Source organism: Pelodiscus sinensis, chromosome 2, assembly GCF_049634645.1.
Source record: "Pelodiscus sinensis isolate JC-2024 chromosome 2, ASM4963464v1, whole genome shotgun sequence".
Taxonomy (NCBI): Eukaryota; Metazoa; Chordata; order Testudines; family Trionychidae; genus Pelodiscus; species Pelodiscus sinensis.
In genome coordinates, this window is record NC_134712.1 from 20,584,915 (window position 1) to 20,606,328 (window position 21,414).

The 21,414-nt window shown below is 41.5% G+C and overlaps 1 long non-coding RNA gene across 2 annotated transcripts in view; it reads left to right on the forward strand.

Moving 5' to 3' along the window:
* LOC142826695 (uncharacterized) overlaps positions 1–21,414 on the forward strand; it is a 146,075-nt gene that overhangs the window by 81,886 nt on the left and 42,775 nt on the right. Inside the window, exons 3-6 of one of the 2 annotated variants that reach the window (XR_012900897.1) lie at positions 5,341–5,419; positions 5,528–5,635; positions 7,497–7,634; positions 7,810–7,876. This is a non-coding gene — a long non-coding RNA (uncharacterized LOC142826695). The remainder of the gene's footprint in view (positions 1–5,340; positions 5,420–5,527; positions 5,636–7,496; positions 7,635–7,809; positions 7,877–21,414) is intronic. The other variant, XR_012900898.1, reaches the window with a different exon arrangement.

The following is a 21,414-nucleotide window of genomic DNA, read 5'->3' on the forward strand; positions in this document are numbered from 1 at the left end:
AAGTATCCTGTGGAACTTGGATGTTAACCTCCCTTGCTTATTGTCGTTTGGGATTCCACAGCAGGGGAAAGCTTTGGGTTAAGCTGGATGAGAGAAAGAAACCCAAGGAAGGCAGTAATAAACAGAATTAGTTGCCAGACTGCAGGTGGGCCAAAGAGCCATGGGTCAGAGCCTGGTGGAGAGGGAGGGCCCAGGCTCTTCTCCCCACATCTCCCTTGGCAGTCAGGAGTTGCAGCTGTGACCACAAGACCATGCTCCCCAAGAAAGAACTGTTACAGGCCTGTATAAACTCTCAGTAACAGATGAGCTCATGGCAGTTGGATACTTCTAGCTATGTCTGCTCTTTTCTGGTCAGTGGTTCCAGGGACAGACCTAGGAATCAAAGGCTATATCTACACTACTAGGTTATTTTGAAATAAATTATGATTTTGAAATAGCATGTCCACTCTACAGGGAAGCCTCAAAATTAGTCCAGGCAGGCTCCCTTAATGTGGATGCTCTATCTCGACTTAGAGCCCCAGAAAGCATTGGGGAGTAATTAATTTGAATCACTCTGGGGAGTAGTTATTGCAAAATAACAGCAGCTGAGCACCCACACTAACCCTATTTCAAAATAGCAGTTTCAAAAAAGACATTATTCCTCGTAGAATGAGGGGTTATTATTTTGCAATAATAAGCATATTATTGCAAAATAATTTTGAAATGATTTTAGAATAATGGGCTTGCTGTGTGGACGCTCACCTCTATAACTCTATAGTGTAGACATGCTCAGAGTTATCTGTGTGCTCACATAGTAGCACAGAGCTCCCTCAGTTCTGTTTAGACCATACAATCTGATAATAGGGTTTGCCATTGCTTTAATCTGTTTAATGTAATTAGCTATTTTTTAAAAAACAAAACCAAAACCAGAAGAAATGAATTAACATGGCTTGTATTTAATCTCTAATTATTTGCTCTGGAAAATGTGTGATCAGAGTTTCATAAAAAAAAAGCAAACCTATTAGTCATAGGTTTACACCAAATAAAGGCCTAATCAAAAACGCATTGAAATCAGTTTTCATTTTCCATTTACTTCAAAGGAATTAGGATCATGTTCTCAATACATGTACCTTATTATAAAATGATAGGATCTTATTTTCAAATCAGGCTTCCTGGGCGGGCGGGGAGGGATTTTGCACCCACATTGGAGAACAAGATCAAATTTAGTGGAGTTGTAGGTCCACATGCAAAAAATGGAGAGCAGTTTTGAAAAGCAGAGTAATTGTAGCTGTATTTTTTATATTAAAGTCAACTAAAGAGTGAGCTTTCCAAACTTTCTTCTCTTTCATCTGAGCCATTTTGCCTTCCCAGAGAGGTTGAGCAAATTGCAGATTGCAGTAAGAAAATGATATAAAAACCTGGGTTATATTCTTAAGTGGTGTAAAATAACTTCTGTTGACTTCACTGGTGCTAGACCCATTAACAGAAGCTGAAGATCTGGCCCAGTGTTTCCAATTTTTCTTCTGCTTTGAAACCACATGCGCTCCCAAAGGTGTTTGGTGGAATATCTAGACAACTTACCACTCATTAAAACAAATGTAACGACTGTAAATAGTATCTTCATTTTGTCACATTACCACTTTTCATAGGAGCAGTTAGTAAAAAAAAAAAGTTTACTGATTTTCTTTTTTCTTGACTATAACATCTCATCAGTTTATGGTCATGTCGGTTTCAACCACAAGGATATCTCATCATGCTCACCGGGCTGCAATTCTATGATGAATTCTGATGAAAGCAGCTTCTCAGAGGGATTGAATGTATCCTGCAACTATTTATTGATCCACGGTGATGAGACATTTTTCTGGCTAGACAGAAGAATCTGTGTTTTTGCTTGTGTCTTTCAGCTCGGGAAGAATTTCAGAACATACTGCTCGCTGCTTTAAAAGCAATGTTGGAGCAGAGATCTGAATTTGGAAGATTATATAATCAGGATTTAAAACTTCTCATGGGTTAATGGGGATTCTCTCATATCTTTAGCTAAGTAATAAAAGTGCTTGTAAAGCTCACTTTAGAAGCACTTTTCTCTCTTTATTCCATGGTTTCTTTAAAGTTTTTCTTTCCTTGGAAGACCATTCATTCAGTCTGGGATGAAGTTAACCACCTGATATCTGGAGTTGCAGTTTCACAACATTCCTTGTTTGTTTGATCCAGATGCAATAGTGTTTAGTGCAATTGTGGGACTTCTTAATACCAAAAGGCTAGAATCCTATTTAGAGATTTTTCTTAGCAAAAGCATCTAGATTTTTTTGTAAGCACGGCAATGTTAAGTCACTTTTTGTTAAATAAAACTATATTCAGTACATTATGAGCATTTCTTTATGGGTAAACCTTTGAGGGCAGCCTATATTGATTATGATCCAATTACTATGAAAGGCCGTTTACATATGTAATTTTGAAAGGCTTTCTAAAGTCAGTAGAGAGAAGATTTGGCTTGTAGTACATATTACACTTCAAAAGTATATTGGTGCTGTGGGGCCAAGGCAAGTTCCCTGACTGCTCTGGCTCTGTGCTGATCCCAGAAGTGGCTGGCATGTCCATTCCCTATGCGGAGGGCTGAGTAGCATTGCACAGTGCACTCTGCCTATGCCTATGCTTGCAGGCACCACATCCATGGTTCCTATTGGTCACAGTTCCCGGAAAATGGCAGAGTCTGCACTGGGGGCAGGGGCAGTGCATGGCGGTTCCCTGGTCGCCCCTGCACCTAAGACCACAGGGAAAGGCTCAGAGTTTCCAGCCCTTGGCACAAAGATTTGACATAGGCTGGATAAAAGGAAGCTTCAGGCCAGATCCAGCCCATGAGCCACAGATTCTCCATCCTGATATCTAGGGTTTCAAAATCTCGGGACAGTGTTGACCTCAATACACAATTTGCACTGTCTTTGCGGCCCATGGAAGAAGAAGAATCCATTCCCGGGATATTCAATGGTAAAGGAGTTAAATTAAAAACAAAATTAAAGGGGGCTCACACCCATTTCACAGCAAATTTCCTGACTCTGTTATTTTGACTTTATTAAATCAAAACTTAAACAAGTTTCATCCAAGAGAGGCTAAGGCAGCGGTGGCAACTTTGTTTAATCTTTAAATGACTGGAAACTTCCCAATCTTCTACCTCAAAGTTTGTTTTTTTTAGTGAAGTGTTTGGACTTCTGACCATTAAAATCATTTTAGATTGGAGTCAGGGATAAGATGCTGGACAGCTCATCAAGTGATTCATTCCAAAAATAATGCCTGTCTCTGTGATGAGTATAATAAAGCCTCTGTGTGCAATTATGAGACATATAATATGTTTTCCATGACTTCTCGCTTTAGCTGTGTATTATCATAACCTCTGTTAGCCTGTTACAGCAACCAAGCCCTGAAACCTTGAAACCAAGGCTACAACTTATTGTTTAAGAGTAGATTAAGAGGCGGCATTGGTGTCCTAGCATCCTGTCTCAAATGAGACCACATCTTTTCATCGCAACAGAAAAAACACTGCTTTTGTGAGGAAGAAAATAAGGCATTGTTTTTTGTTCCAGTTCAATGATGTTTTATGCCAAAAAGAAGAGAAAACACCTAACTTTGACCACGGATAGTGAAATATAGAAGCAGAATTTAAATTTGTCCATACATAGACTGAAAAGGCTCAAAGTGGTAGCTGTGTTAATCTTTAAAAACGAGTAGCCCTCTGGCACCTTAGAGACTAACAAAAATATATATGGAATCATGAGCTTTCATGGGTAAAACGCACTTCATCAGATGAGTTAGAGTGGAAATAACAGAAACCAAGATATACATAACAGTAAAAGAAGTACCTGTCAGTTGTGGGACCCATGTTTATGCAGCTAATTAAGTGGTTTATATGTGTCCCATTCAAAGCTTTTGATGTGAAAATGTGGATGTTAAAGGCAGGAGAAACTGGCAGGAGAAAAGGTTATACAGGCAGTCCCCGGGTTACGTACAAGATAGGGACTGTAGGTTTGTTCTTAAGTTGAATCTGTATGTAAATCGGAACTGGCATCCAGATTCAGCCGCTGCTGAAACTGATCAGTTTCAACAGCGGCTGAATCTGGACACCAGTTCCGACTTACATACAGATTCAACTTAAGAACCCCAGGCGTTCCCAAGTCAGCTGCTGCTGAAACTGATCAGCAGCTGATTCCAGGAAGCCCGGGGCAGAGCAACTCTGCCTCGGGCTTCCTGTAGTCAGCCGCTGGTCAGTTTCAGCAGCGGCTGACTTGGGGACGCCTGGGGCAGAGCAGCTCGGGTGCTGCTGGGTTGGTCCAGTAGCGCGGCCGCTCCTCGGCGCTACTGGACCAACCCAGCAGCACCCCAGCTGCTCTGCCCCAGGTGTCCTGATTCAGCCGCTGCTGAAACTGATCAGCAGCAGCTGAATCAGGACTCCTGGGGCAGAGCAGCTGGGGTGCTGCCGGGTTGGTCCAGTAGCGCCAAGGAGCGGTGCTGCGGGACCAACCGGCAGCGCCCCACCTGCTCTACCACAGGGCCCAGGCTTTGATCCACGTCTCCCTGGTCTGCTGGGGGTGGGGGGCACTAGCTGTGTCCCCCCCCCAGCAGACCAGGGAGCCGCGGAGCAAAGCGGCGGAGGACCCAGGCCGGACCGCGGCGCTTCCAGATCAGACTAGGGAGACGGGGAGTAGCTTTTCTCGCCCCGAAGGAGGCGGGCGGCGGGACCAGGCGTCCCGCCGCTCCAGTCTTCCGGGGCGAGAAAATCCCCGTTCGTAACTGCGGATCCGACATAAGTCAGATCCGCGTAACTCGGGGACTGCCTGTACATAGAGAACAAGCCAGGTTAAAAATAAAGGCCAAGACTGTGAAAAGTGACTAGTGACTTTTGAATACCTCATTTTATGGGTGTCCAAGTTGAATAACCTTTAAAGTGGTCTGATTTTCAGAAAATGCTGGGCATTTTGATTCTCAAAATCAGACTTAAAGGTCTCTCAGAATGGGCACCTGAAAACGGAGGGATCCAGCGTCACTAGTCCCTTTTGAAGGTCTCCCTGTTCTCCCAGAAAGATAATGACAGAGGTATAGAACCTCACAGCAGGCTGTCCTTATCTCTGGAGCATCAGGAGTCCTCTTTCCCACTTACAGAGACAGGGATGGCATCAAGGTTTCCCTTACTAGTGTGAGGTGCATTTATTTTGTGTGAGGAACACAAGCTCACTCATCTCTTCCTGCCATAAACAGAGTACTGTGTAGGGTAGTGTTAACGGGGGAGAGGGGGCAACAGTAGTAGAGTTTGGAGTTATCATCAAAAGATCTACCCAACGTCACAATCAGATTGCTCTCCCTATCCCTCAGGGCATGACATCACAGCTTCTTCTGGAGTGTGCCACCTTCTGGAGTGTCTGGAGTGTGAAGCTGACCCATAGCAGATCAGGTACGATACACATTAAAACATTCTCATCAGCTTCTATTTATTGTTACCACTGATATCTCCCATTTTAAGTTTCAGGGGAAATTCTGTTTATTATTATTTTTATTATAGCATCTGAGAGGGTCAGTCACTGGCCCGGATCCCATTTTCTTTGGTGCTGGACAAGCAAAAAATGAAAGGACAATTCCTTCCACATGGGTCTAACAATCTAAGTATAAGGTAAGAGTCAGCAGATGACCACACACACATTTGAGGGGAAGGGAAGTGAGCAGATACAAGGAAACAATGAGACAATAGTGGTGATAGATGGCAGTCACAGCATACCAAGAGCCTATGTTCATGGTTTTTGTAGACAAAGGAAAGTTTTGAGGAGGGAACTGAAGGTGGCTAATGAGGTAGTTTTGTACATGTTTTATGAAGAACATTTCCCAAGCACAAAGGGCAGCATGGGAAGAAAGCATGAAGGTGCTTGTTTGAAAACTTTACAAATGCATGATTGAGACTGAATCATGAGCTGATCAGGACAAGTATTAACAGCTTGACAGTGAATGAGAGAAACTTTGGTAAATGCAAATGCCATTGCATTGTAATTATTCACAAATGCTGAGTATCATAAATGGATTTTTTTCTTTGGTTGCATGTTTCCAACATGTTTTTTCATCAAATGTTTCATTCATTATGAATTATTTTCATTGGGCCTAATCCGACTTTCTTTTACTCACTCCCTCGGGCCAAACTTTATCACAGTCAATGGACCAAATCCTGATCCAATGGAGTTCATTGGGAGTTTTCCATTAATTTTACTGAGATACTATCAGGGCGGGGTGAAGGCTTTTAAACATTGTTTTACAGTTATGTTATTAGGCTTCTCTGTTGCTAGGATCACAGCTGCTGCTGCATTCTTTTATCAACATTGGTGCCTCCAGCAGTCAATTCACAAAAGCCTATTGAAATACAAGTATAGTTCATAGCTTCCACATAACGAGAATTGCATTTCACTTTCTGAACTTTCAAATGCTGAGCTGAACAAGATGGGTGGAATTTGTCATTACTCTATTATGAAAACAGAATGGAAACTGTCTGACATTTTCTGACACCTGGTTCTTAACTGCTTACAAAGACTAGATATTGTCGTCCAGATTATGGCTGCCATCAGGAAGCTTAGAAGGGCCACGCAAGTAATCCTTCCCTTGAGGGAGGTCACAGTGCAAAATGGGTCTGACTCTCATTAAAACTAAAGAATTTCATGAAATAGTTTTTAGCTACATTAGTAAATTGTTACATGAACTCTCTGTGATTGAGTCCAACTTTCCTCTTGTTTCTCCTTCGTCATCTTCCTGTCCATCTTCCATAGGTTGTACTAGTTCTTATGTTATGAAGAATGTTTTTATTGGGAAGTTGTGTGAAGTAACTTGGCAAATACTTCTATGACCGAGGAAAGACACTTTACCTCCATGCATAAGAAACTCTTGTAAGATGCCAATCTCCTTCCCCCTCAAAAAAAACCCCCCCAGCTTTCTGACCAAACAAGTATTTTTTTTAATGAGCTTCATTATTCTTAATTTGGCCATCCACTTATGAGTTACCCCAGGGTGTAAATAAACACTGCAAGAATTCACAGTAGCCATATTATGCAACATGTACGAGAATATGTACAGAGTTTATAGCCAACTGGAATAATTTTCATTTCACCAACTGCTGATTCTTTGCAACTGAAAATGAGCTTTGGCCAGGTCAATGCTATTATAAGAGGGGAAGGCAACAGAGAAAATGTACCAGTGAAAATTCAAACTTTCTTCCAGCCAAGGTGTTACTATTTCATACATAATAACACTATCCTATGATTAAATTAAGCTGAGAATTTGAAACTCTTAATTTCAATTAAAAATATTCTAACAAAAGGCCTGGAAGATGGATAGATTTAGGGGATTACCAATGCAATAAGGAGGCATTTACTTGTGGTTACTCTTTCAAATCCAGCCCAGACTATGAGTGGCTGAAAGTCCTTATTAATCTAAAATCTACTGGGAGGTTTATGGGAAATGGGCACCCGATCTCAGCCCAATTATTTGCTTGTTAGCAGTGTCCAGCCTGGGAAGCTGGAGGCGGCTGCCCATCTGTTGCAGTAGCTGGAGGACAACGGAAAAATGAATGGGACACAAAGAATGGAACAAATACCTCGTTTTTTCCATGGTGATCCCTCTGTACCAACTTCCAGGTATGACCGTGAGGCATGTGGAAAAGTTTGAAATCACTGTCTATAGTGTAAAGACTAAGAGGGAGACACCCTGGCTGCTCCAGGGTTACCACTACAAGACCTTTCTCCACTCCGGGCTAGTCAAATCTCACAAGTTTTTCGTGAACTTCAGTGATAATTCTCCTTCCTCTTTCAGAGCTGTCCAGAAATTTTAAAAAGCAACAAAGCGCTCTACTGTTCCACTGTTTATGGTGACCTGAAAAGTAAGTTCAGGTATTTACAATAATGTTAATCACTCAGCGGCTGGTGAAGATCAGGTACGCCCACACGCAATCACCTCCCAATGTAACAATATGCCGTTTTCTCATTTCTGCTCACTGGAGAAAGCGTTCACCTCTAAGAAGCCCATGGAATGGGAGGAGTGAGCCTTCTGGGATGATATTACTACTCCATAAATATTGTACAAGATTAGTTAAAGTCAGCTCCAGTTTATGCAATCACCATCATGTCACCAAGCATGTAAATCCAACACTGTCTGTTTCTCTAAACAATATGGAAGGAAAGAGAGCTCAGTCCTTTCTCTGAAACTGTATACCTATGAGAATGCAGGCCACAGACCTAGCCCTTAACAGCTTTGCCCCTTAAGGCTGAGATATAGTCACACAGTCTGGGGTCAGTGCTAGAGAAATTATGAGTCTGACAGGTTTATTGCTGGTTATGGATTGTACAAACAGTTCTGAAAGATTATCACTTTGTGTTGAGGGTTTGATTCCTCTATCAGAGAGAAAACAGTTTAAGGTTAAAATAAAGTATCCAGTTAATAGTATCGTCACTATGGCAGAAATAATACTGTACACTAGGTCTGAAAAAGCATCCGTACTGAGGGTGGATGGTCAGAAACAGAAGGACAGGCAGAGCTTAGATTATTTGGACTGAAGGAACAAAGCCACTGATGGCAGTGGGAGAAAGGGAAAATATATAAGAACATTAGGGAAAGAGGGGGGTTTAAGAATGGGTCTCATGCTACAAGTATGGAAGTGACTAGGCAAATATTTTGTGGGATCGTTCATAGATTACTTAGTATTTATGATTAGAGGGGATCATTAGATTATCCAGTATGATCTCTTGCATAACACATTTCTCCCAGATACCCCTATATTGATCCCAATGAGGTTAAGTGTACCAAGGTATTTCAGTCCTCAGGAGTCTAAAGTATTCTGTGATACAAACAAAGAATATAAGAGACCAAAGTGTCACCAATTTACTTATGTTCTGTCTGATCTATTCAGTTAGCATTGGACAACACAAAGCCTCCCTCATTGCCACAATACGATACAGTTGTTAAATCAGGGGCAGGTATGAGAATTTGAGTGGTGACACTGCTTCTACTGGCAAAAAAGGTGTTATACTAGCAGGGAGGTATAATGGAGGTTACACTAGGGCTTCTGGATGTACAGAAAGTCACATCCATAAATAGAACAATGCGGCTTGTGATGTTATATCAGCAAAAATTTCCCATGTAGATATGGGCTTTAGTGAAAAGTTCATTCATAGGGTGAACATCTGGCTCAATAGCAAAATGCCCATGAACTCCTTTCGATTTTGAGCTCTAAAGCATACATCTACACGGGAATGAAAGACCCACAGTTTGAAATAACTAAATTCAAAATAAAAACTCCTGAAATAATAATTTTGAAATAAACTTATTCTCCAAGGAAAGCAAGAGTACAAATTTTGAAATAACCAGCCTGTTATTTCGAAATAACAGGATTGGCAATGTGGCTGCACCGTTTATTATTTCAAAATAAGGGGGGTTAGTTCGAAATAATTCTTTAGTGTAGACTTGGGCCCAGGCTCACAGGGCTTGGCTGCAGGGCTAAAAATGGCTGTGTAGACATTCAGGTTCAGGCTGGAGCCTGAGCTCTTAGACCTTGCCCCTCACAGGTCCCCAAGCTCAGACTTCAGCCTTGGCTAGAAAATCGACAGGACAATTTTCAGCCCCCTGAGCCTGGGTGAACACGCCTGGATCAACTAGTTGGGGTGCCTGTAGACCTAACCTAAGTGATACAATTTTTGCTTCTTGGCACAAGCCATTTTGGAATTCTTGAAAATATAATAATGTAATATATTGTTAAGGGTTCCATTCATAGCAATGTATTGTCTTTCTTTAAAATTAAATACTTGTGAAAAAACTGAATATACATAAAATAATGTAGGCTAGACATGAAAAATTAGGTCACCTAGGTTATTTATCTGTTCCGTACAGTATCCTACTCCAATTTCAATTAGATTTCACAAGGCCACTGAAGTTCATTTAGATTCCATACTGTACATGATTCTTCTTCATGAAGAGCCCACTGCTTATATTCTGCATCTGAGTCACAAGGATAACAAGGAAGTTGAGTCATTTGCATATATAGAGTGCACCTGGAACAGAGTTATAGATAAAATGTAGCTATAGGTATGAGAGAGCTAATTTTCAGCATGTAAAGTAGTTAAAATTTGCAGCAGCTGTAAAAATGTGCAAAATTTTATTTGCCATTACTATTCTGATTGTTGAGATGTTGCTGTCTGATAAGAACTGTATTTAGTACATAAATCTTGGGGAATTTAAAATTGTGTTTTGTAACTTATTGTCATATAGCATTATGACTGAAGAGGTACTGATTTCATTTCAATGGCATTAGGGCCTACTTCTTTAGCACCAGTTGCTATTCCAGCTATATTTTGATTGAAATATTCCTCTCAAATAACTGTCAGCAACAGAAATCTTTCTGAAATTAAATAGTTGAATGTTTCTGATCAGATTGGTAACACTTCAGTGGAACAGCATCAGGCCCTAAATACATTGTTTAGGATCAGACACTTGGAACTCATAGAATTCTTTTATTTAGATTTGGACATAGCAACATGAAGACAGAAGCAATAGTTGTCTTCACGTAAACTCTATAGACAGTAAATGATGGACATTTTATATCCATACAGATTTTTATAGTGATAGATGCTAAAGAACATAAAAAAACTGGGTCATTAGAACCTGTAGTGAGATTTCATGCAATTGTATTGTTTCAAATTGTAAATTTTATTTTGCATCTGAAACAATGACACACGCAGAGTCTCAGACTTTAAGTGGTACCAGAACTGTTTGCTTGGAGAAACTCGGATGTCTTGTCGCCAGCATTATCTATGGGAGATCTTTTAAAACAGTATCTTTGGCCTTTTGACTTTTAAAAAAAGGAAAAGGTTTTCTGAGGTTTTTTTATGTAATACAGCATATCAAAGATTATGAAAAACTAAGCCAAATTCTTACTTTAAAAATGAATAATTTTGCAACATTTTGGAATTTTTTTCTTTACCTTGAAGATGCCTGCTGCCAGAGACCAAATCGGTATTTGAGCATAATGTGAGCCATAGTTTGTAAATCCTGAAACAGATTGCCTGATTTGAAGTGGCTATTTCATTGTCACATGTATTGTTTAATTATTATTTTTATTCTTAAACTAAATACGTCTAATAAATCTGAGTTAATGCACATAAACAATGAACAGACTTAAACCCCCTATTCTGTCCATGTTGTACTCCTGGGGGAATGCTGCACAATGCAGATTCTGCAGAAGGTAATATGCATGCACAATTTTCTGTTTGCTGAGATATAGGCTGCAAAGCTGCTGACTGCCACTTGGGACTACTGGACCTAGTAGAGCCCACCCTGCAAATAGAAGACGAGGCATGTGTGTGAGAGACAGAGACAAGGTGTGTGTGTCTGTGTGTGTGTGTGGCTGCGTCTAGACTGGCAAGATTTTCCACAAATGCTTTTAATGGAAAAGTTTTTCCATTAAAAGCATTTGTGGAAAAGAGTGTCTAGATTGGCACGGATGCTTTTGCACAAAAGCACTTTTTGCGGAAAAGCGTCCGTGCCAATCTAGATGCGGTTTTGCGCAAGAAAGCCCCGATCGCCATTTTCGTCATCGGGGCTTTTTTGCGCAAAACGGTTCTCAGCTGTCTACACTGGCCCTCTTGCACAAAAGCATTTGCGCAAGAGGGCTTTTTCCCGAATGGGAGAGTCATTGTATTTGTGGAAGAACACTGACTATCTTACATTAGATCGTCAGTGTTCTTGCACAAATTCAAAGTGGCCAGTGTAGACAGCTGGCAAGTTTTTCCGCAAAAGCAATTGCTTTTGCGGAAAAACTTGCCAGTCTAGATGCAGCCAGTATGTATGTGTGTAACTGAAGGGTTCCCATGCAGGAGAATTGGAGCAACCTTGGGACCCAGCATCAGGCTGTTTCTTCCTTTGGATCCCTTACAATTGCCAACTCTGACTGAAGCTATTCTGGGAAATTTTTCCCCAACATGATGTAATGTCAATTTCTTAAAACATCCTATTAAAATCTCCAGGATTAATTTCAAGTGTCATGAGGAAATCAAAGCTGATTCCAGGAGACTCCAGGCCAAAGCTGGAGGATTGGCAACACTAGGATCCTGAGACTCTGGGGGGTAGACTGTGTGAGAGTTTGGTTGGGGGTCGGCCATGTAGATGTTGCCAGGGCATGGCTGGGCTGTGGGTGTAGAGGGTCTGAGCGTCTGGGTTAGGGGGTTGGCCCCACACCTAGTCTGGGCAGATGGCACGGCTGGGTTCTGAGTGGGAGGAGGTGTCTGACCACTTCCTCAGCTGGGCTGTAAGGGAGCAGAAAACAGGAACTGGGGTATTGTAGGGAATTCTTTAATTTTATTCCAGGGGAATTTTTTTGTGTGCGCCTGTATCATTATAGACATACTTGCTGATGAGTATTTTGAAATAAATTAGCAAAATAATCGAAACAGGTCCGATTGTATAATGTTCTTTTGAGAAAATAACATTTTCAGAAATTTGCAAAATTTTAAAATATTATGAGCAGCATTTTTTATTTTTTGTCACAGAAGTCCTCCTGGAGTAATATCAGGCCTGATTTGCTCCTTACACCTCATGTAGTCTTTGAGTAAGAGTCAATGAAGTTAAATGTTAGCCCAAGTTCCAGTGGATCAGTTTATGATGCTCTTTAGGAGCTATCATTGTAAATCAGTGGGGATATAAAATTTCCATTATTTACAGTTGATAGATTTTACATGAAGACAGCTCTAGCTTTTGTCTTCATGTTGTGATATCCAATGCAGTCAATGAAGTAGTGAAGACCAGGACTTTACAGGGTTCAAAAAATAACTAGATAAACTCATTCCTCAATCATCTCCTGTGTTTTAGGGAACACTGCAGAAAGTGTACACGAAGCCTTATTTGAACCATACTGTTATAACTGCATATACAAAATCACTTTCTCCAATCTCCATATAAAATACAAGCTTTGTTATGTGGCATTCATGGGGTATGGGGGTTTCCAATTAATCAGATGTGCTGGTTATTTTAACTTTACACTGATGGTTCATGAATTTTTCACTGTACGCTAGCCATAGTTGTAGGATGGGTTAGATAATATCCGATAATGGTATTATATGTAGAAGCACAACACGAACAAACTTTACTGCTGCACATTTACAAACTTGACTTCTGCAAGCACCAGAAAATGTTGAAAAATTATGCCAGATGGCAATTGGAATTTTTCTGGTTAATTGAAGGATGTATTGCCATCTATGACAGATGCTAGTTAACTGAGTTTTCTTGATATTAAAGTGCCGGATTATACAGCTTTTACTGTAACTCAAAATGAGTTTAGAATTACAGTAGAGGAATGTCAGAAAAAAAATCTCATTTTCCTTTAACTTTCAACCCATTTTTTTAAAAAATTAAACTTTTTTATAAAGTTCTGAAAGAATTAGATACATATTTTGTACGTTCTGTTTTTAAAATACCAGAATTTTAAGCACCAAAATACTTTAAGAAAGGTTATTTCTATAACTTTTTTTGTCAACAATGAAAAAGAATATTTACCAGTTTTATAAGCTAAAACAGTTGAGATAGTTTCAATCAGACTTAGATACATTTAGATAGCCAAACCCACACTCAGAAACTTTTAGCTTCACTTATCGCTAGCTCAGTAAAAACCAATATAAACCTGTTATTGACTTTGCTAGTGTAATAAATCAAGTAATGTGACATAACAGAGTAAATGTTTTATTTTTTGTTCATAGTTTCTGTAGCTACATGTCTAAGCTAAAATGAGCAGTAAGTTGTATACAATACTAGATTCATCCCTAGCTATAATTGAAGTTCTTTGTTTTTTTTCTGTTTAAGAAAAGTTACAGCGGTCAGATCTTTCTGTGGCCTCAAAGTTTAAAGAGAATTTTTCTATACAATGAGAATATAATGAGGAGAAGAGAACAGGGATTAAGGAGGATAAAATTCAAACACTGATGTGGCCAGCACAGATATTGCACAGATTTAAAATGTCCTTGGAGATGAATGAAATTGTATGGAAAACGTATGTGAAATTACAATTTTCTTTTCCCAAGGAAGTAACAGACGTTTTTAATTTTTTTCCAACCCCTGATGATTAAAAAGAAAAGTTTTTTTAAAAAGTGAATGAATTTCAGCTAGATGTACATTGTATCCAGTGTTGTTTAGGACTATGAAAAAACACTCCAGACTCTGATATGTGAGTCATATATCCAACATTTTGTCTCCACACTAATTTTTGTAGTTGCTATAGGAGTTTCTCTTCAAGATGTTTGTATCCTTCATCAACCTGAATGCCAAGGTTGATACACATTTGAATGAGAAACACCATTTGGTATAAATTAAAGATACTTGTATATCAAAATTATTCTATTAGCAAATTTTTCATTACTATTGGTGCAAAGTCACATGAGCACACAGTGGGTATCAGAAATAAGTATTGTGAGAAACAATTCTCTCATTTTTCAAGAACATTTACTCGTGTGTTTACTTCCTTTCAGCATGTTTTAGTCTTCACTGTGGGCTTGTCTTGACTTGAAAAATACTATGACGGGTCAGGACACCTTCCCTTCATGTGCCTAGATCCCACTGAGCCTTCTTTTCTTGACAGCCTGGGCACCTTGTAACTCTATCTTGCTATGCCCAGCTGTTCAGCCTCTGCTTAAGTACAGATACAGGGACAGGGCAGGGAAACACCCCTAAGGCAGCTCAGTGTAGGTACGTCTACACAGCAGCGGTATTTCAGAATAACTGATGTTATTCCGAAATAACAAAGAGCGCATCTACACTGCAAGCCATTATTTCCCCAGTTCATTCTTAGTTGTTTCCAGCAGACATTTTGGGTAGGGTAAGTAGAGAGCACTGATGGCCTGATTATGTCACTTCCCAACCTTCAATAGACATTTAGTAGTACTGTAGCACCTTAGGGTATGTCTACACTAGGAAATCATTTCAAAATAATAACTCCCCAAATACTATTTCGAAATAGCATGTCCACGCTACAGGGAAGCCTAGAAATTAGTCAGAGGCAGGCTCCCATAGCACAGTCTATACAGCAGGGTTTAAATTAAAATAATCTATGCAAATTGAGCCATGTCAATTGCATAGATTATTTCAAAATAGGGATTGTCTACACAGCACTAATTTCAAAATAGAGCACTCTTCCTCTGACTTTTCTTACTCCTCATACAATAAGGGTTACAGAAGTTGGAGTAAGAAGTCCTCCAGCTTGACAGTATTTCAACATTATTTCAAAATAGTCTGTGTCTATACAGCAGGCAGTTAAGTTATTTCAAAATATCACTTGTTATTTTGAGATAATGTTGCTGTGTAGACATACCCATAGCATGAGGACATGCTACCTCAATTTTGGAACCCCAGAAAGCACGGGAGAGTAATTACTTTGAATTACTCTGGGGAATAATTATTTCAAAATAGCAGCAGTGCAGCATCTACACTACCGCTATTTTCAAATAACCAGGGCTCGACAATTATAGCCCGGCACGGCGCCACAGCGCGATCAGCACATGCGCAGTGTGGTCTGTGCATGCGCAGTGTGCTGAACCGTGTGGCTGGCAAGTGGGGCTTGCTGCGTCTTGGCGAGCCCTGGAAATAACTATTTTGAAATAAGCATTATTCCTTGTGGAAAGCAGGAGTTCTTATTTCAAAATAACCAGCCTCTTATCATATATATAGTAGCCCAGTGTCTGTGAGTCTGTAACACTGAAATGCTGGCTGTTCCCTCTGGGGGGCGCTGTTGCCTGAAATGCTAGCTGTTCCCTCTGGGCGGCCTGTGCTGCATGGGGAGTGTGGGGCCCAAAAGGCTGCTTGCGCCACTTGGTCTCCTGCGGTGGCCCAGCGGAGCAGTGCAGAAGTCAGCTGAGTGCCACGGCAGAAGGGGAAGGGGGGGTGGGGCGGTGACGTACATGCCCAGGAGATGGGGCCTGGCCATGTACATCACCGCCTTGCCCCCTTTCGCCTCCTGCCGTGGAGCTCAGCTGATTTCTGCGCTGTTCAGCTGGATCGCCACAGGGAAGCCCGAACGGCTGCTTGCTGCCTCGTGGTGGCCCGGCTGAGCGGTGCAGAAGTCAGCCGAGTGCCACGGCAGGAGGCGAAGGGGGGGCAGGGCTGTGACGTGCGGCATGACAGCGGCTCCAGGCCCTGCCCCCTGGCCGTGAACGTTACTGCCCCCCTTCGCCTCCCACCATGGTGCTCTGCTGACTTCTGCACCTCTCAGCCAGGCCGCTGCATGGGAGCAAGTGGTGCAAGTGATCGTTTGGACTCCGCGGTCCCCCGAGTGAGAGGCAGGAGGGGGAAGAGAAGAGAAAGAGAGAGATGGAGAGAGAAGAAGGAGGTGGAGGAAAGCTGAGAGAGAGAGGAGGAGGAGGGGGAGGAGAGGGGAAGAGAGACCGGAGGCTCAGGAGAGAAAACCAATGTGGAGGACAGACCTGAATATCCCGTCTTATGATGGGCTAATTGGCTAGTTTTGAAATAATGGGCTTGGTATTGTGGATGCTCCGTGTGTTATTTTGAAATAAGGAGAGTTATTTTGAAATAACTTCCTAGTGTAGACCAGGACACAGAGACTAACAAAAATATTGTAAATATATTATCATGAGCTCTCATGGGCAAAACCCACATAGGTTTTGCAAAAGGCAGGAATCTTTTGTGTTCAATCTAAGCTTTCCGTTTGCTCTTGTGAAAAGAATACCACATCCAAGATGGATCCCAGCATTAGGCGACATGGTCACATGTCTCCGCAAGGCCCCTGTCTCCATATTTCATAGGCTGACCCACATGTCGGCAGGCAGGTTAAGCTCCATTTTCTTTTGCTAATCGGCCATCACAGCCCTGAAGTGTAAACAGTAGGAGGGTCACAAAGGAGTGAGTATACAATCACAGATACACAGGTCAATATTCCTAATGTGATCTTTGCAGTTAGCATAAGTCATGTGCCATACCAGGTATTGGTTTACGAGTGAAGTATATTGTGGTCAGAGTTTCCCCATAGTTAGCTGACACAATAATGAATATAACTTGTCTTGTCTATACCAACTGCAATGTTCTGAACAACAATTATGTTAGTTAAAACAACTCAGGGCTGTGGTCTAGCTCGCTGCAATATTCTAATTAAGACAAGCCTTTACCTGTGAGACTGAACATATCCCTAAATCATTGAAATTAGACAATTCTTACCCTATTAGATAATTTCCTTCATTCTCATGCCTAATCAAGATTTTAATCTAGAATATATACATAAAATCTTTGTGCAATCTAATTTCATATGACTGAAGCCATCCATCACTTCCCTCTGAACTATTTCTCATAGACTGCATAGCAAAATCTTCTGACATTTTCCTTTGTTCAGTCTCATGCCATTACTTTCACCTATACCATCCGCAGCAGTGCCTTTCATACCTTGATATTAAATCCTTCAAACACTGTCCTTGAACAGTCTCACACGCTGTGTCTAGACTACGGAGGTTTTCCAGCATATTGGAGGTATCTTGGAAAAACTCTGCTGTGTCCAGGGAACACCTCTGCTCTTCCGACATTTTTTGTGGAAGAGCAGATGCGCTCCATTGGAAGGCCTGTTTTCCTCATGCCACGAGGAAGAAGGGCTCTTCCGAAAGAGGAGGTTTTTCCGAAATTTAGCCCAGCGTAGATGGACCAAATTTCAGAAAAGCCTCTTATGACAAAACTATAGGAAAAAGGTACGCAAATTGTGCTCCACAATTTGCGTACCTTTTTCCAATAAAAAGTGGCAGTGTAGACATAGCCACAGTCTTCTGGGTTGTCAGTTAATCAAGCATAAGTCCCAACATCACTTTTGTTTCTCTTTTCTGACTTCCAGTTCATTAGTCTATTTCTAGTCTTGAAAAGCCCCTGGGTGAGTACAATATTCCAGTTTCTTTCCACAGTGTTTTGTGATGAGATGCCTCTGTGTCAAAAGCCACACATCACAAGGGTTGCTTTGGCTATGAAATTACACTGTATGTTCCTATCCCCCTTAGTGCACACTATCCTCCCTACTGCTATTTTTTGTGTCTGTGTTTCAGATTAGTTGTCACCAGATGGAGTAGCATGCATTTATTCGGGTGAAATTCATTTTGTTTTCTTTATTGATACTTTTAGTAGAGCTGCCTTGAACTGTTTTATTGGTTTCACTGGCAATTTTTACAGGAAAGTTTCACAGCTCCAGGATTGGGAGGAAGAGTGTAGACATGGGTCCACACAAACCAGAATAACTTGCTGGTTAGGATATACTCACCTAAGGCACTCACGTAGGCTTTGTCTGCATTTGTAAGTTTAAAGTGCAGCTGTGTCAGCACTTTAATGGGGCAGTGTGGTCATGCAGCAATGCTGGGAGAGAGCTCTCCCAGTTCCTTTGGTAAACGACCTGCACCAGGCAAGCAGCTAACAGTGCTGAGAGCACAGTTTGCAGTACTGGGAGCCTGTTTACACTGGCACTTGACAAAATTCTAACTTGAGACATTTGGTGTTGGGAGGCATTTTTTCACACCCGCGAGAAAGTTACAGTGCAGTGAAGTGACAGTGTATACAAGCCCTTCGATGGAGCAGGAATTAGGACCTGGTTCTCCCTGATGAGTGCCTTAAGGTTAGGATGAGGTCTGTCTTGGCTTTGCTTTTGTGAATTTTTTTTAAAGATCTCAGTTTTGTTCTACATGAGAACAAAAACAAATTTTGAAAACTCAGTTTTTTTCATAAAACAGAACTGTTGGTTTCCAGCCAGCCATGATTGTTAATCTCCGTTGGTTCCTTTATAATTTCTCTGCCTGCTCTGGTGTTTGCAAATTTTTAACATCTGTAAACAAAACCAATGTACTACAATTCCTCTATACTGTTATTAAAAATGGTAAATGAAACTGGCCTAACATTAATGCAGGCAGAGAATTTTGAAACTCAGTTTAAATATATTAGGGGTTTGGGGTATGATTAATTCTTTATAAACATTGAGGACCATATACGGCATTGTTTCAGTGCTTGTGTAAGACAATATGCAGACAATATAGTTACCAATGGTGTAAAGCAGAATAGAATTTGGGCCAAATTTGTTAGGTTTCACTTATCCTATAGGCTTATTCTCTGGGCCCTTATTCTGTGATGTTCTAGGTACCTTTCAATAATTGCGTTGGAACTGGACAGTTGTACACTATGGCCTGATTTTTTAAAGTCATTTAGATGCCTGAAAATACAGAAAGGGACCTCACAATATTTACAAATGTCTAACTGTAATTGATTTAAATGAGAGGTAGGTACCTACACATATTTGAAAAGCAAGGTGCTTTACTTGTGATGAAAACTTACGGAGATTTTTCTGAGATTTCATTTTTTTGCAAAAAATGCAGATAAAGCAACATACAAACATTTAATAAATTAGTGTTAGTTTTATTGAATTGTTAATTCTGGAGAAAAAATAAACAACAAATCCAAATATTAAAAATAAAGTCAAAATGATTAATTTTGGCATTCTCAGGTACAATGTTTCAATTTCAGTTCAAAATGACTTAGAGTACGTCTACACTGCATCTACACTGGCCCCTTCTTCGGAAGAGGCATGCTAATTTAGAACTTTGGAATAGGGAAATCCGCGGGGGATTTAAATATCCCCCACGGGATTTAAATAAACATGGCCGCCGCTTTTTTTCCGGCTTGGGGAAAAGCCGGAAAAGAGCGTCCAGACTGGCGCGATCCTCCGGAATAAAGCCCTATTCCGGAGGATCTCTTATTCCTACTTGAAAGTAGGAATCTCTTACTTGAAAGTAGGAATAAGAGATCCTCTGGAATAAGGCTTTATTCCGGAGGATCGCGCCTGTCTGGACGCTCTTTTCCGGCTTTTCCCCAAGCCGGAAAAAAAGCGGCGGCCATGTTTATTTAAATCCCGCGGGAGATATTTAAATCCCCCGCGGATTTCCCTATTCTGACTTGCCTGCTTTGCATTCCTCTTCCAGAGAAGGGGTCAGTCTAGACGTAGCCCCCGGCTATTTCGGGATATTGGAGGTATCCCAAAATAGCTACCCTGTGTTTACACAAGCCTCCCATTATTTAAAACTATTTTACGAAATTACAAGCACACTATTCACCATCCCGTTTAACCTCGTTGCACGAGGGATAAGGAATGGCTCGAAATAGTGTGTTATTTCAAAATTTGGCTCTGTGTAGATGTGCCAAATTTCAAAATAGATTTGAAATAAGATACGCAATTTGCGTAGCGCTAATTGCATATCTTACTTTGAGATTAGTTTCAAAGGGCATGTCTACATTGCACACTTATTTCAGAATAAGCCATTCCAGAAGAAAAACTCCGAAACAGCTTATTTAGAAATAGCGCGTCTCCACAGCAAATGATGAGGCTCAAGCTTAAAGGAACCCGTCTGTACAGTTGTGTCTCAGGTTCTTCACCTTTGCATACCTCATTGACGGATAGCAAAGCCTTTTCTCTGCTTGCTGTCGTTGCCCTTGCAGACACCACAGAACTCCAGCCATGGAGCTGGAGCAACACCCTAGCATTCGAGGACTCTTGTAGGTTGTGCTGCACCTCCTGCAGGTCTTTCTGTGGGTCGCCTTCCATGCCCTGCAGGAACAGAACCCCCGCTTATAGTGGGGCAATTCCTCATTTCTCTAGGGATACTGCTCATGCAGCATGACCCTACCTGCCCACCCTTGCACACCATGCACTGCTGCTTCTGGCATCTGGACACCAGTTCCGACTGGTAGGACCGGATTGTTATGGAGTGGTGAGGTGACCAGCAATGGCTCTAGAAATTCTGCATGCAGGAGGACACCTTTCAGGAGCTGCATGAGTGGCTCGCTCCTGCCCTCAAGTGACAGGACACACACATGAGACCTGCCATCCCCCTCCAGAAGTGTGTCACCATCGCCATTTGGAAGCTTGCCATGCTCCATCGGGCGTGGGAAAGTCGACTGTCAGGGCCATGCTGATGCAGGTATAACTCTTACTATTGTCCCAGGAGGGTGGAGAAGCACTGAAATAGGGCTCCCTAGGGAAGTGGGGTGGTGGTAGTGGAAGCCCCCTTCCTGGGAGGTTTTTCAGTCCCGGCTTCACAAAGCCCTGACAGGAATGGGGTCATCAAGGGGTTTCTCCTGGTGTGTGGAGGGGGGATGGTGGGCTTATGGACCTCTTGAGGGCCCTGGCACTGCTGTGATTCTCTGTTTGTTTTTCTCCTCCCACAGGTGGTGCGGGTCATCAACACTGTCCTGCTGTTCAGGATCATCAACTTGGGTGACCTGGACCCTATCATTGCCGGCTTTGCCACCATTGGCTTCCCCAACTGCGGGGGGGAGGGGAGATTATTGACAGCACCCACATATCCCCATCCAGGCCCCCATCCACTGGGCAGCCGAATTCATTAACTGCATGTGGTACTTTTC